The sequence below is a fragment of the Amblyomma mixtum genome, chromosome 2 (genome assembly GCF_055824585.1).
Source record: "Amblyomma mixtum isolate Tamu chromosome 2, ASM5582458v1, whole genome shotgun sequence".
NCBI lineage: Eukaryota > Metazoa > Arthropoda > Arachnida > Ixodida > Ixodidae > Amblyomma > Amblyomma mixtum.
Genome location: NC_143013.1, coordinates 11489054 through 11502307, shown reverse-complemented (window position 1 = coordinate 11502307; position 13254 = coordinate 11489054). Strand labels below are relative to the sequence as shown.

Sequence of the window (13254 nt, the reverse complement as noted above, 5' to 3'; positions counted from 1 at the left end):
CAATAAACGAAGCCAAGGCAATCCATGGGTGAAAATAACGCTTTGGGCCGGCTTTTCGTTAGGAAGTGTCTCCTGCGACCCGGTCGCAATAACGCAAGCGTTATTTTCACCCGTGACGTCGCATCCGGTTTAAAAAATGACGCCACGTCCGGCCATTTTTTTTTTGTTGTTTTTGTCATGTTTGAGCCGAGCTACAGCCGAGCTGGCCGAGCCGAGCATTGCTTGCAGTAGGAGAATGGCCGGACGGTGGGAGCTACGCGCGCTCGTGTTGCCCGTGAGCAATTTCTCTGTTCTTCCTGTCTTTTGGTATGTATGTACTGTATGTATTGAGTGATTGCCCGTTATATGGCATTCGGCATTTCATTTTGAACTTCCTTGCGCCCGAATATTTTGTGTTTGCAGATCACCCAGGACTAGCACTGAGCCCGCTTGCCCGGCAGTGGACACAAAGGCCCTAAAGGTGAGACTCGTCTGTTTTATCCTGAGTTCTGCTCAAAAGCTCAGTGCAGTTCGACAGAAGAGAATATGCGCTGAGTATGTTTTTGTACCTTTTGTCAGCCCGGCCCAACGTAACTTTTGGTCATGTAAAACAGGCATGGTTAGCCTGCGCCCGAAAAAAAGGCGGGAAACTTTTGACAACAGTCCAGTTGAACTAACCGTTTATGCGGTGAGTTTTGTGCGCGGTCTGATTTTTTGTGCCCCCGCTAATAGGAAAGTGTATAGATTACTGATTTAATGGTTCATTTTACAGTTGTGTTGCTGTTTATCCATACGAGCCGCTTTCCGAAACAGGGGCACTAATTGCGGCGAGATAAGCGATTACGCTTTGGTGTCTGCAGCGCGTAAACATGTTCTTTTAAATTTATTTTCATTTCAGAAAACGGCACTTGAAAAACCGAAATGCAGTTTACTTGTAGGCACGGACCTTCCCGATTCCTGCATCGAGTCCGGCGTTCTCTTGCTGGCGCAGAGGCTGAACAAAATGGGACGATAGAATGCGGAAGCAGCAAAGGCTTTAAGGCGCCACTAGGTGAGCTCTCCACCTCCTGTGAATTTTAGAACTAGTGCTGTGCCACCAGCACTGAGCTTCAGTATTACACGGGGAAGGTGCTTGGACCCACGTAGCTAACTAGCATGGAGCGCATGAGGCTACTGGAAAAGCAAGCTTTCTTTTATTAAGAGCTTATTACAGGTGATACTGCAAAGAGGCCTTAAGAAGGGAAACATTGTGGACAAAGTGCTTGATGTCCTTTGATATTTTGGAAGCTTGTGAGTTGCATAAAGCTCACAAGGCACTGTTGCAGTGTGTGACAGGTCATTGTGGTAATGATGATTATGCGGCCGGGTGAGTGGCAGTTTTTTGCCCTGGCTGTCAAGTAGAAAGAAAAAACAAAAAGAAAATGTGGGAACATTAACTCTTAATGTGGCTTTCACCTGCAGACCCCAGGTGAACAAAGCCTGCCCATATAGTGAACAAAGCAACTCGGCTGTTACGGATCTAGCAAATTATAATTTTGAAAGGGGGCCTCCTGCTGTGAAACCGGGAACGTTTGTGCCCCTAGAGACAAGCAGAGGCGAGAAGCCATAGGCAAATGTAGGTAGGACAGGTAGCTGAACGAGGGAGTAGTTCCCATATTTGAAGAACACATGGAAAGACAAGGACGAGGCGTTGTTTGTGTTGTTCCTTCTATGTTTGTCTCTTTTTTTTCCCCCACAAGTTAAAAGTCGATATTTGTTGTAGTTTCACTTTTTGAGGCAGCCAAAAGATAGAGCACAGGGATGACTCACAGCATTAGTGTTTTCGTTTCGTTCCTACTGTTTTGTGTACTTGCACCTCTTGACCTCAAATGCGGCATTGTCATGATCTTACGTGGCGCTATGCTGATAAAGGATTTGTGCGGCACACCTATGGGTGTGTGGCTTTCAGGTTCAAGCACCAACGTAGGGCTTCCAGTGCAGCAGGAATTATGAGAGGAAAAAAAGCCTCAGAGATGGGGATGGGCAGTTTAGCTCTTCAGTTTGCTTTTTGTGAAAAATTCTGTGGCAGGAGGTTACATGTCAGCCCACCCCTTATGTAATGCTGCCTTTGGGCCATTGAGGTACAGATAAACAGATAAATAAAGAACAAAAAGTAGTTTCTGTTCAAACAGTATAATTTGCAGCTTTGGTGGAGGATTTTCTGTGGCCCCTTCAGGGAGTGTTTACCCAGAAATTGTAGTTATTCCTTAATGCCTCTTGGTCCGAAGAACCAAACAGTAATCAATTGCCCTCATGCCTCTTGATGAGGGAATCTGAGAGGTCGAAATGATAATTTACCATAGCTGTAAACAGTAATGGCTGGGTGTATCACCGGAGAGAACCGAGGTCATCTACTGGACTGAGTGGTAAGAATTTCGGGTTGGTTAAAGCACAGATGGCTTAACATCATATCGCCAGATCTTGCACTGTTGGCGTGTGTGATTGTTGCGGTGTGTGTGGCTGGTGAGCTGTCAACTTGGGTGTGACAAAAGTTGTAAGCTCAGCCAGACATGCCTGTGCTGTTTGAGCTCTGGGCAAGAGCTTTGAGCGAGGCCACTGCACTGTGTCCCTGTTGTACATTTGGCTTTTGTGGTGCTCCAACTTCCTCCTTCCCCCACCTTTGCTCGGAATGTCGCCATGGGAGTGAGAGAAATTGGTGTGATGTAATTAGAGCAGTGGCATGGCCATAAGATCCATCCGCACAGTACCACTTATAGGTTGTTTGCTGGTTTGGCACCGTGGTCAGGATTGAGGTGAGTTGTGAATGGGCCACTGTGGAAAATGACATTAGAGCAGCAGCAAACATGGCACCAATGTTGGAGAGCAAACTTTGATCTCTGTGTTGCCATTGTTGTCAAAGTTATCTGTGAGGCCATCAAGGGCAGCACCTGTTCTGAATGCATCGCATAGCAGTAGATCAGAACTTCACTTTTACACTTGGGTCATGGGCCTCACTGCAGGAGGTGTATCAGTCAGTTCAGATTTCACATTGCGTCACATTGAAACGCATCAAATTCAGCAACCTTACTAGTCATAAGTACAGTGAAACCTCATTAAGGTGTACCTCGTAGCACTGCAGAAAAACTATGTGCAAAGCGGCAATATGCCCAAACTGAAAGCGGCCTGAATATATCCACTTACCTGATAAAAAATGATTCCTGATCAATTTTTTAAAATGTGCACACAAAACCTTTTAACTGCATAGCTACCGTTCAGCCTCGAATGTGGCTTGAGCAGGGTATGTAATCCGAAGGCAAAATAACCGCTGGTCCTTAAGGGTCCTTAAAGAAGGCAAGCATAGCAGGGGGCGGCAGAAAGGTACATGGGCGGATAAGATTAAGCAGTTTTCCGGGATACGGCCACAGCTGGCAAAGGACAGGGTTAATTGAAGAGACATGGGAGAGGCCTTTGCCCTGCAGTGGGCATAGTCAGGCTGATGATGATGATGACACTGCCATCCTGCTGCAGAACATCTGCAAAGAGCCCTTCACAGGCAGCGTGGCTGTCAATACTGAGAGCTTCGCCCTGATGTGACACACTGCAGCTTATTTAATTTGGGAAGCACGCTATCCATGGCAGCGTTGGTAATATGAGAATGCAATGAGAAGGGGCTGGACCACAGCTGCACAGTGGCGCAGATCAGCCGGCAACGCAGCAATGATAGGTGCGGCGCATGGAGGAAAACTGAAATTTGCTGCAGAAAGGCCAAGTCATGTGACAGCGATAAGCAGTAGCTATAGCAGTGGCACATCTGCATGGCTAGGGTCGTGGCTGCTCGTACACCAGCACCTGCGAACAGGTTAGTGACGAGCCTCGGGTGTGGTTGGGACAGGCTGGCACCCCCCTTTCCTTACAACGGGAGGGAAGAGCTCTCTTTCCAGATGCGTCAAGCAGCTGCAAGTAGGCTAGGCAAGTCAGCAACATGTCTTATTATGTCAGTGTGGTGTATGCATTAAAGCACTCATGAACTTTCCTTTTAAATAATATGCATTTTAAAAAAACTGTGCAGCCAGTAGTTTTTTAAACTTTGGCACATCCATATCTTTACCTTCTCTCAGTATTGGTCACTGGCTACAAAACTGGAAAACTGCTCCTATGGAATTTTGGCTTGCGACAAAAACTGCTCCAAAATGCTCGTGGCCATTCCCTCCTCTGCACATGCTGTGTGGTGTGTAATATTCATTTTTCCCATGGGCATTGTCACATATGGCAAGCTGGGTGGTGTGTATCGTTTGCGTAAGGACTTAAGGGCACTGAGAAATTCCCTAGGCAGCCGCTTGGCCACCCACTGATTTCAAGGTGATTGCACTCTGCTTTTCAATGAATGTTAATCCTGACGTGATGGTGTCTGCAAATTTTTTTGCCACCTTTCTCCCCCCCCCCCCTTTTTTTTGTCTCCTTTTATTATTTTTTTCTTGGATGTTGCAAGTGCTGTTTTATGCAAGAAGCTTGAATTGGGAGCTTCGAAAAATTTGATTGCTGGTCTGCACGTGATTGTCTCCATGTCCAGGTTTTGCGCCATTTCCTAATCCCTGGCATTTATTGGCACTTTCACTTCATTAAAAGTTTTGTGTGTGTGTGTGTGTGTGTGTGTGTGTGTGCTGGCACAAATTTTGGAAAGCTCTTTTTCTAGCGCTTGCAAGTTCTTTCCGTATTTTCGTTTTTCATGGGGCTGGAGCTTCATGGCATATCCAGTCCATCAACTATTCCTTTGCATTTTCAGATACTTTGTCCCATTGCATTTGTGTAGTGTGGAGGAGCCGCCGCTGCTTTTAGGATGCTTTGTCTCCTTGCTTTTTTTCATAGCCTTCTCCGCAGTGCTCAGGTGCATTTGGGCAAAGTATCGAAAAATAATGACTAGCTTGGCTGGCATTTCCTCTTAGTCAATGAATGCACCATGCCATCAGAATTTGACGAAATTATGGACATGTACACCGGGGAATCGTTTCAGAAAGTTATCCAGGATTTATATTGTGAAGAAATATAGTGTAACGGCAGATTACACAAACCAAGAACAGAATAGCAAGGTTCTACTATATTTCTCTGAAGGGCTGTGGTGGCTTTACAGGGTGTGTAGCAACCTTGAACCATCAGGGGAATTTTCTTTACCTGTAAAAATGAGGGAATTGTGAGGGATACAGTCAAGAAAGTGGCCAAGTTGGAAAAAAGGACTGACTGAAATTAACGCAGTGGTCTGCCGCAAGTTTCAACGGTACTGTGAGTGCCCAGCACACGGTCTGTTCACATTGGCGTGGCATATTTTTGCTTCTAACATGTATGAGGCATGGCAGCCTGTCTGTTTTGGGTGCCTTTTTCTTGTCATCCATGATGTGAGCATTGTATTACTGGTTCATTCTGTACAGGTTCCCGGACTCGAGAGTAAATTTGGGCTGGTGCATATGGATAGACATAGCTGCATTCAAAAGTATTTTCTGTGGAATAAGCCGTAGTCGTAGCAATGTGCAGAGTTCATGCACTTTCAGTGTACTCATGCAAGGAGCCACGCCACCCTAGCGTGGCATCAAAATCAATCTGAAAATCTTGCTCTCAGGCCTCATCAATCTTGTGGGCCATTGCAGAAACAAATAGAGGCTAGTTTCTCTGCAGTTCGAGCTGTGATAAGGTCATAGGAAGCTGATATTTTTTATGGAAATCTCTTGGTGCTTGTCCCATGGCATTGCTGCTGTCGAAAGGGATGCCAGTGTGAGCACAGGGTGCCTTCATTGGAAAGGCAGGAAACGGCAGTACTTTTCACTGATTTAAAAACCAACCTTTGAAAGCCTGAAATAATCTCTGGCAGTACAATGAGAAGTTTATGAATCCCCTGAAAGCATGCGGAGTGTTTCGTTTAGATAATTTTCCAGCATTTTCTCAAAGTGGTGCTCTTTGTTTCTTCTGTAAAAGCACATATGGCCACCACTCTTATGAACCATTAAAAGAGAGCAGAAACTTGTGAGCATAATTTTAAGAAACTTCCAAATCTAAGAGCCCAGATCACTGAGGCACTTTTCGTCAGGTGAGAAGGAAAACAGCTGCCAAAATTGCTGCACAGATTCCAAATTGAAATCTGCCAGCATCTGTGGGCCCGTTATGGCTAGGGATTCCAGTGTGGTGAAACCCATACACAAAAGTTAAGCGGGCCATGTCCCGTCAAGAATGGTGCATCTGGACAGCATTTCACGGTTGGATCTGTCTCTAGGTGTCACGAGGCAGCATGGAAGACGTAGTCTTGTTAAAGCTCTCAATCGCGTTGTGGCTTGAGCTGCTGTTCATTGATTTTTCGTAGAATCTTTTGTTTCTCAGCAGTGTGCCACATCACGTCATACGCCTTTTCAGTGTGAACTGTGACAAGAGCATCTCCACTTGCCACCTTACAAATTCAAGCTGTCAGGTTTTTCCCTGCACAAAGTTATGCTTTAGGCAAATTTTACCATTCTACATGATTTCCCCTCATTCACTGAGATGCTTAGTAAGCATTAGGATGTGATAAATTATGAGAAGTAAAATATTGGTGTAGAATATTCCGTTTCATTGCTGCATTTTTTCATTGCTGCATGTTTTTATTGTAATTTTAACTATCTGTATTGATATCTGAACTACTCTAGAATATTCAGTTGCATTTGCTGTGAATTTTATTGCTATTATCTGCTTCAAAATGAAGAAATTGATGTTGCCATGCACTTGGTAGAGAACATCAAATGCTGGGAAGAATAAAGAAAAGGGTAGCCACCTATAATAAAGAGATGGACTTCGTAAAAGGAGCTTTCTCAAACAGGGGAAGAAAATCTCTTTTCAATGCAGCTTTTGCAGCTTCATTAATTTTTTTCTGTGAATTGATCATGTATACTGTCCATTATTATCGCCACTATGTTTCTCGCTTCGGCCGTCGGGAATTCAAAATGAGTAGCTTGCTGGACACCCAGTTTTAACTTTCTTTGTTGAATGCTTCAGCTCGCCTAGATAGCATATTTAACTCAGGAATGCATTTAACGGCTACATTTTAGTCTTTTTGTCCGCAGATTTTTGTTATTCTATGCACACCGCAAGGAAACTCGACTATGTAAACCATGCGGAAAGATATTTGTTTGAGTGGGATTAGATTCTTATTTTATGTGCAATGTGGATAGCAGCAATGCACTGCACTGCGTGCATTTCATCCAGTGCAAGCAGATGCTGCTTTCAGTTGGCATCTAGATCACAAGGGCTTATCCAAGCTGCAACGGGAACAGGAGCATTGCTGAGAACTAGGTCTAATTTCATATGTAGCAAAGCGCAAGGAAAGCAAATATTTATTTTAAAAATGCATTGTACAAAACAAATTTTATCTGCTTGTGAATGCGCAATATACTCGCAAGATCACCAAAAACACTCCCAGAAATTGTTGCACCCTTTTATCCTTTTGGAATGGGCAGAGTGTTCCAAAGCGGCCGCCGCGGTGGCTCAGTGGCTATGGTGCTCGGCTGCTGGCCCGAAAGACGCGGGTTCGATCCCGGCCGCGGCGGCTGAATTTCTTTGGAGGAGAAATTCGAGGCCCGTGTACTGTGCGATGTCAGTGCACGTTAAAGAACCCCAGGTGGTGGAAATTTCCGGAGCCCTCCACTAGGCGTCTCTCATAGCCTTAGTCGCTTTGGGACGTTAAACCGCATAAACCAAACCAAACCAGAGTGTTCCAAAGCTAAATACAATGCTGAAATCACGTATTCGGACTGAGATCGTCCCAAGTGAGCTGCTTGGTTTCAGAACTCGACGTTGCCCCTCACCCGCTTGGATTTGCTAAGCATATTGTTGTACCGGCCGGCAATTCGAAAAGCCCTGCTATGCACAGCATGTGTACGAGAGCAGACGACGCAGCAGTCCCTTTGTCTACTTTTGGAGCCCGCGTGACCAGGGTTGATGCTCTTGGGAGTGATGTCATAACACACCCCGGCACTCAGAAAGCGAAACCGCTCAGTATAAGTAACACGGTAATAAATTATTTATAGTGCATATATGAATCGTGCAGCATGTGTCATGTATATGTGCCCTGGGGCAATGCAATATTTGAAACAAAGACGCCAACCAAAAATTTGTTGTCCCCCATTTTAAGATTTTGGGTTTAGTATATGGAGCTTTTGACCTCCTGTGTGCCAGCGTCGGAAGCTGCAAAAGGAAATGCGGCAGTGTTGTGGGTTGGCCAAGCTTAACTGCCAAGACTTGAAACCTGATAATTTCATTCTCTTAATTAGTACTGGTCTGACCCAGTGAAAACCTTCCGTTGTTTGTCTTGACTATTTTCATTCTCTCTTGAGCTCTGTGCACACTTCTTTTTGTGTGTGGTTCTTCCAGCACATCTTCAACTATATTGCTTTTATCCTTTTTTTTTTTTTAAGGTCTTTCAAATGTCCATGCACAAGGCCACTACAGGAGTGCGTAGGCTGCTGCGGTAGTCTGTTGGGCGATGTTTAACAGTACCTTTTCCTGGCCTAGTTGGTGTGACATTGTGTTCACGAAAGTAAAAACAGCGCTAAATTCTACACAAACCACACAGACTGCAGCGCCCGTCTTGTCAGTCTCTCTGTGTGGTTTGTGTAGAATTTAGCACTGTTTTTACTTTCCTGAACACAATTGGGAGATGTTCTTATCTTTTTCTCTCTTGCATGCATTCCATTTTTTTGTGTGTGCATTTGTTTGTGGGTTTCTCCTGGTGGTTTATTAGTTGCATTTTACTTTTCTGAGCTTGCCCACTTTTGTTTTCTCTTTTCATGGCATCCAACCCTGCATATGGCTGACACTAGGGGAGGGACTGCAGCAACCGACCTTGCATGACGCAGCATTCTCTGGTCCAAGGCACCTATTCATCGTTCCAGGCTACTGGCTCAAGAACATGCTCACAAGTCTGCACCTTGGCCTACAAGCAGAATGACAATATACCCATTGCTGCCAGAACTGCTGTGCCAAATAAAGTATTCCTACCAACGTGCCTTGTCGGTGATTAATGAAGCATATGAATAGATTACTAACAACTTGGTTGGCCCTATAGAAAAATCATGTTACAAAACAGTCGGTTGAGACCATACCCAACCTCCACATTGTTTCCTCTGCAGAGCCACATATTGCCTTTCTGTTTATGCCCCTGCAGCAGAAAATGCTGCACAAAATTAATGAGGAAAAGAAATTTCACTGACAAGCTGCTCTGAGACTACTGCTAGAAGGGTACTGAAGCCCCGTGAAAATGTAGATCAGGTAATGAATGTTCGTGGGTGCTGCACGTGTACTTTCGATGCATAGGAGGGGCCAGTTTCAACTTTCTTTTACAGGTAGGTAGCATCTTTTCTGATTGCACCATCCCTTGATGTGGGATGCTTCTGCCTATACCACCACCTCATTCAGCACTGACAGTGCTAGGAAAGCTCTTGCTGAATATTGTCATCTGGGTGCTTTTAACTGAATGGTCTTTGTAGGTATTTCAAAAAGGCTAGGCAACCATCCTAGCACTACTGGGGTTCCAACCCACTGCAAACTAGGCAGATTCTGTAGCGCTTGGCTCTCGCTGGCAGTTAGTGAAATTGGTATCTCCCTAAACTGCACTCTGAAAGAGCATAAAGAAAACTCTTCCACGGTAATTCATGCCATGCAACATGACATGGAAAACATCACGTGGCTAGTTCATCCATTGTTTTCAGGTTCAAGACATCTGCCAATTTCTATACGGTAGCTTCAGTCTGTTGCAAACTACATTTCTCTTGAAGGCAATTTTTGAGCAGGAATTGGGTTTCACCCAGTTTTTCATGGTGATGCTTTGGGTGCACAAACTGGGTAATGTTGGTCTTTACCTGTTAACAAAGGGCCCTAAAAGTTTAAAATGATATTTGGTAAATTCGATTTACAGTCTTCTCTTAACGTTTCTGACCTATCTTTCCTCAAACAGAACAGTGGCTGATTGAATTCGCATCACTTGTTAATGTCAGATTTAATTTTTTTCTTGCTCTAACCCTTCTTAGCTGCTAAGGGCCATTATTGCCCGAGAGGTATGTAGGGTGTGTACTGTACACACACGGAAATCGCTTCATTCAAATCTGCGGTATTTACGAAAAGGTACTTCGGTCCCGTCAAAATCTCGTATTTCAGTGCGACAAAACTGCCGGCAGTACACGCTTATTCAACGGCCGTCCAGTTTACCTGTCCTGGCCGATGATGAAGCATGGCAGTGCAGCGTGCTGCACGCGGCCATCGTGTTTTCGACAGCCCCCGGACCGATAGTCTATGAAAGGCCATTACATGCACTATGCGCGCGTTGCTTGGTGTGGGTTGTGGTCTTTGCGGCTGCTTCACTGCAGTTATTTTTTTTTTTCCCTGCGCTCCTGTCACGACGTGGGACCAGTTTATTTTAGAACGTGCGAGGCCGATCGAGTGGCATCTATGAGGCGACGCTAATGCTGCCAGTGCTGATGAGCGGTCGCGTAAGAATGACAAGACCGGTGAATGAATTAAACTCTCTGGTCGGGCTTTCTTTATTCCGAACTCTGTGTGGAGAACTATTTTCGGTCCCCTTACCCTTAATTTCAAATCGGCATGATTTGAACAAATTTTCAGACCCTTAACAGTTTATGCCCGACCATTGGCGATTGGCGCTGCAACGATATATATCATTTTCATGGCGCGCACACAATTTGGCTCTAAACGTGATGGTCCTTGCCTTCATCTTCAAAAGTCTTGGCGCAAATCTCAAAAGTTTACTCGCAACAAACATAAATATAAGACTGCTCAAAGAGAACAGCACGCGGCTACAAAACCACCGTGCCGCACACACGTGTCCACTCCTGGCACCCTCAGTTCGAATAGAATTTGACCAAAAGTTTGAGCTAAGAAAGCGAGCACGAAACAACGAGAGTTCACCGTGTGCGTGTGTTTGAGGAAAGGTCGAGCACAATAGGTTTTGCCACTAAAAGCACTGATCGTGGTGCTTGCGTGCGGTACAGGGAAACGGTGATATCGAGATGGAAGTACGCATGATATGTTGTTCCGCAGCTGGCGCTCCTATAGTCCTCACAATGAAAAGTGGAAGGATTGATTTTTTTTTTCTGCAAAACAAACCTCGAGTAGAACCCCGCTGTTACGTTCGCGGTTGCTGAATTTTAGCAGTGCTACGTTTTCATGAGCCAGTCCAGCTGCCATAGATCGAAACCCATGTATACGTAATTGAAACTCGATCGCCTGTATCCGTTACATAATGCAATTGTTGCATCATTTCCGCATCGCATGCCGCGGAAGTCGCCTCGCGGTGATAGTTTACACCGTTCCGGCATTTGTTCAATGCGTGTGCAATGTCAGTGCCGGGTAGAAAAAGCGAAACTATACACTCTATCGGCGCTTGTCCGCCGCTGTGTTAGGCGACTTCTGGCGGGAAGCCCCCACGCCAAAGTGAGCGCGCTTACTGAATAGGTGATTTTTGGTGCGGCTGTTGGCACAGTTACATCGCCGCTGTGATGCCAGCGCGAACGACCCTAACGCGCGAAAACGAAACTATGCCGCGGCAGACGGCACACGAGATGCAGTTGCGCGCGTTGGCTCCGACGGTTTTGTTTCTACCATCCGCTTTATTCTTGTCACCTGCACCTTAAGATACACAATTTCGAGATTTCAATAGGCGATGATCCTATGGGATTAATGTGGCCACCGCGATAACAGCAAAGAGGAGCGCGCGTACCGCACCTTCGCACGCTCCAGGCATGCTCCCTCTTAGCTGCTAAAACCCTTCCACAGACAGCTGCTCAGAAGCGGAATCAAAATTTGAGCTATATATATAGTTGGCATAGCATCATGGAAAAAATGGCACACTCATCACTTGTGTTGTTTGGTCTTCTTTGCTCATGCAGAATGATCCTGAGAACCACACAGCCTTGCTAATTACAGAAAAGGATATGGCGCACAATTCATAATAATAAAAAAAACTGCAGGCAACAGTGCACAATTTTTTTTCACTCAAAACATTCATCTGCTATGTTTCCTGGCTGTTACTTTTTTTTTTTGCGGTCCTATGAAAAACTCTGCAGCAATGTGTTTTGTTGCATTTGATGCTCTGGTGCATTTAAAAACTATATGTGGACACTTGAGTGCACTCTCAACTCTCACTTTAGGTCGTACACACATGTGTGTAGCCCAAAAAAATTTAACTTCATATTGTCTCTCCCAGATGCACACAAATCACGTACATCACCACCTGGACAACATGACCACAGATGTCATGCATATTCAAGAATGCTGATTCCATGGCTGCAGTTGAGGTTTTCGGCCAGAAGCATGGGTAGCGGGGCGAGCTGGCACAGGTTGATCGCTTGCAACAGAGAAGTAATCACTAGCGAAATGCGTCGTAGTATGTGCACCGACATTTGCAGCTGAACTGGTTTTTACTGAAATGTGAAATTTTTAGTAGTCACTGAAGAAGAAAATAAGTAAAGTGTGTATTGCAGAAACAAAAAAAAAATAAAAAAATAAATTCAGCTGGTGAATGTGAGAGATTTCAGTTGCAAAGTATATATGCCAATCCTAATTTATCTTCCAGAAAGTACTCTACAAGCTATAATTAGTCCAAAAGTGATGGCCTACAGAGTGTTTCACTGAATGTGGCAATTTTTTAAATAGATTAAATACAGCTACGATATTTATTTAACCCGCAAGCTTGTAAATTAATATATAATATTTAACTTTTTACCAGTTACAGTAATGCCTCTTATTATAGCTGACCATAATATCCGCATCAGTTTTTAGATTCCTCAAATTGTGATTCTCTCGGCTGCAGTGCACTGAGTTTGGGGTGCCCAAATGGGCGAAACTGCACGGGCCAGGAGCGCTCGCAGCCACGCCTACGAGTGCATACCCAGCTCTTTCCTCGAGCAGTTCCCACTGCGGTCACTAAAGTATATACACACTTCATTCCCTACTACTGTTTTTCAAGCTCAGAAAAGCAGATCCCTTTAAGAGCTGTTAATTCCTCATAAAAGAACTAATCCCAGCTGGGACACACCGTGCAGAGAAAGATTACAGCAGAAGCCTTAACACAGCTGCAATACCTGCAGGTTTTTGACTGGTATCAACTGAAAATGTAGACAGTTTAGCCTGGCAAATCCCAACTGACCCCTGCTGAGATCACACACAACCCTGTGGTTTCCATAGCTGGTGACCAGTCGAAATCTGCCATTCTTGTGAAGTTGACCTGCTATTGACTAGGACAAACATTTGGCTTTTATTATGTCATTA

General features: G+C 44.9%; 1 long non-coding RNA gene across 1 annotated transcript; it reads left to right on the top strand.

The window, feature by feature from the left end:
- The first annotated feature begins 211 nt into the window (after positions 1–211).
- LOC149358416 (uncharacterized) lies at positions 212–9026 on the top strand. Its single transcript, XR_016288668.1, has 3 exons — positions 212–274; positions 403–460; positions 8793–9026. It is a non-coding gene; the product is annotated as an uncharacterized LOC149358416 (long non-coding RNA).
- The last annotated feature ends 4228 nt before the right edge of the window (positions 9027–13254 follow it).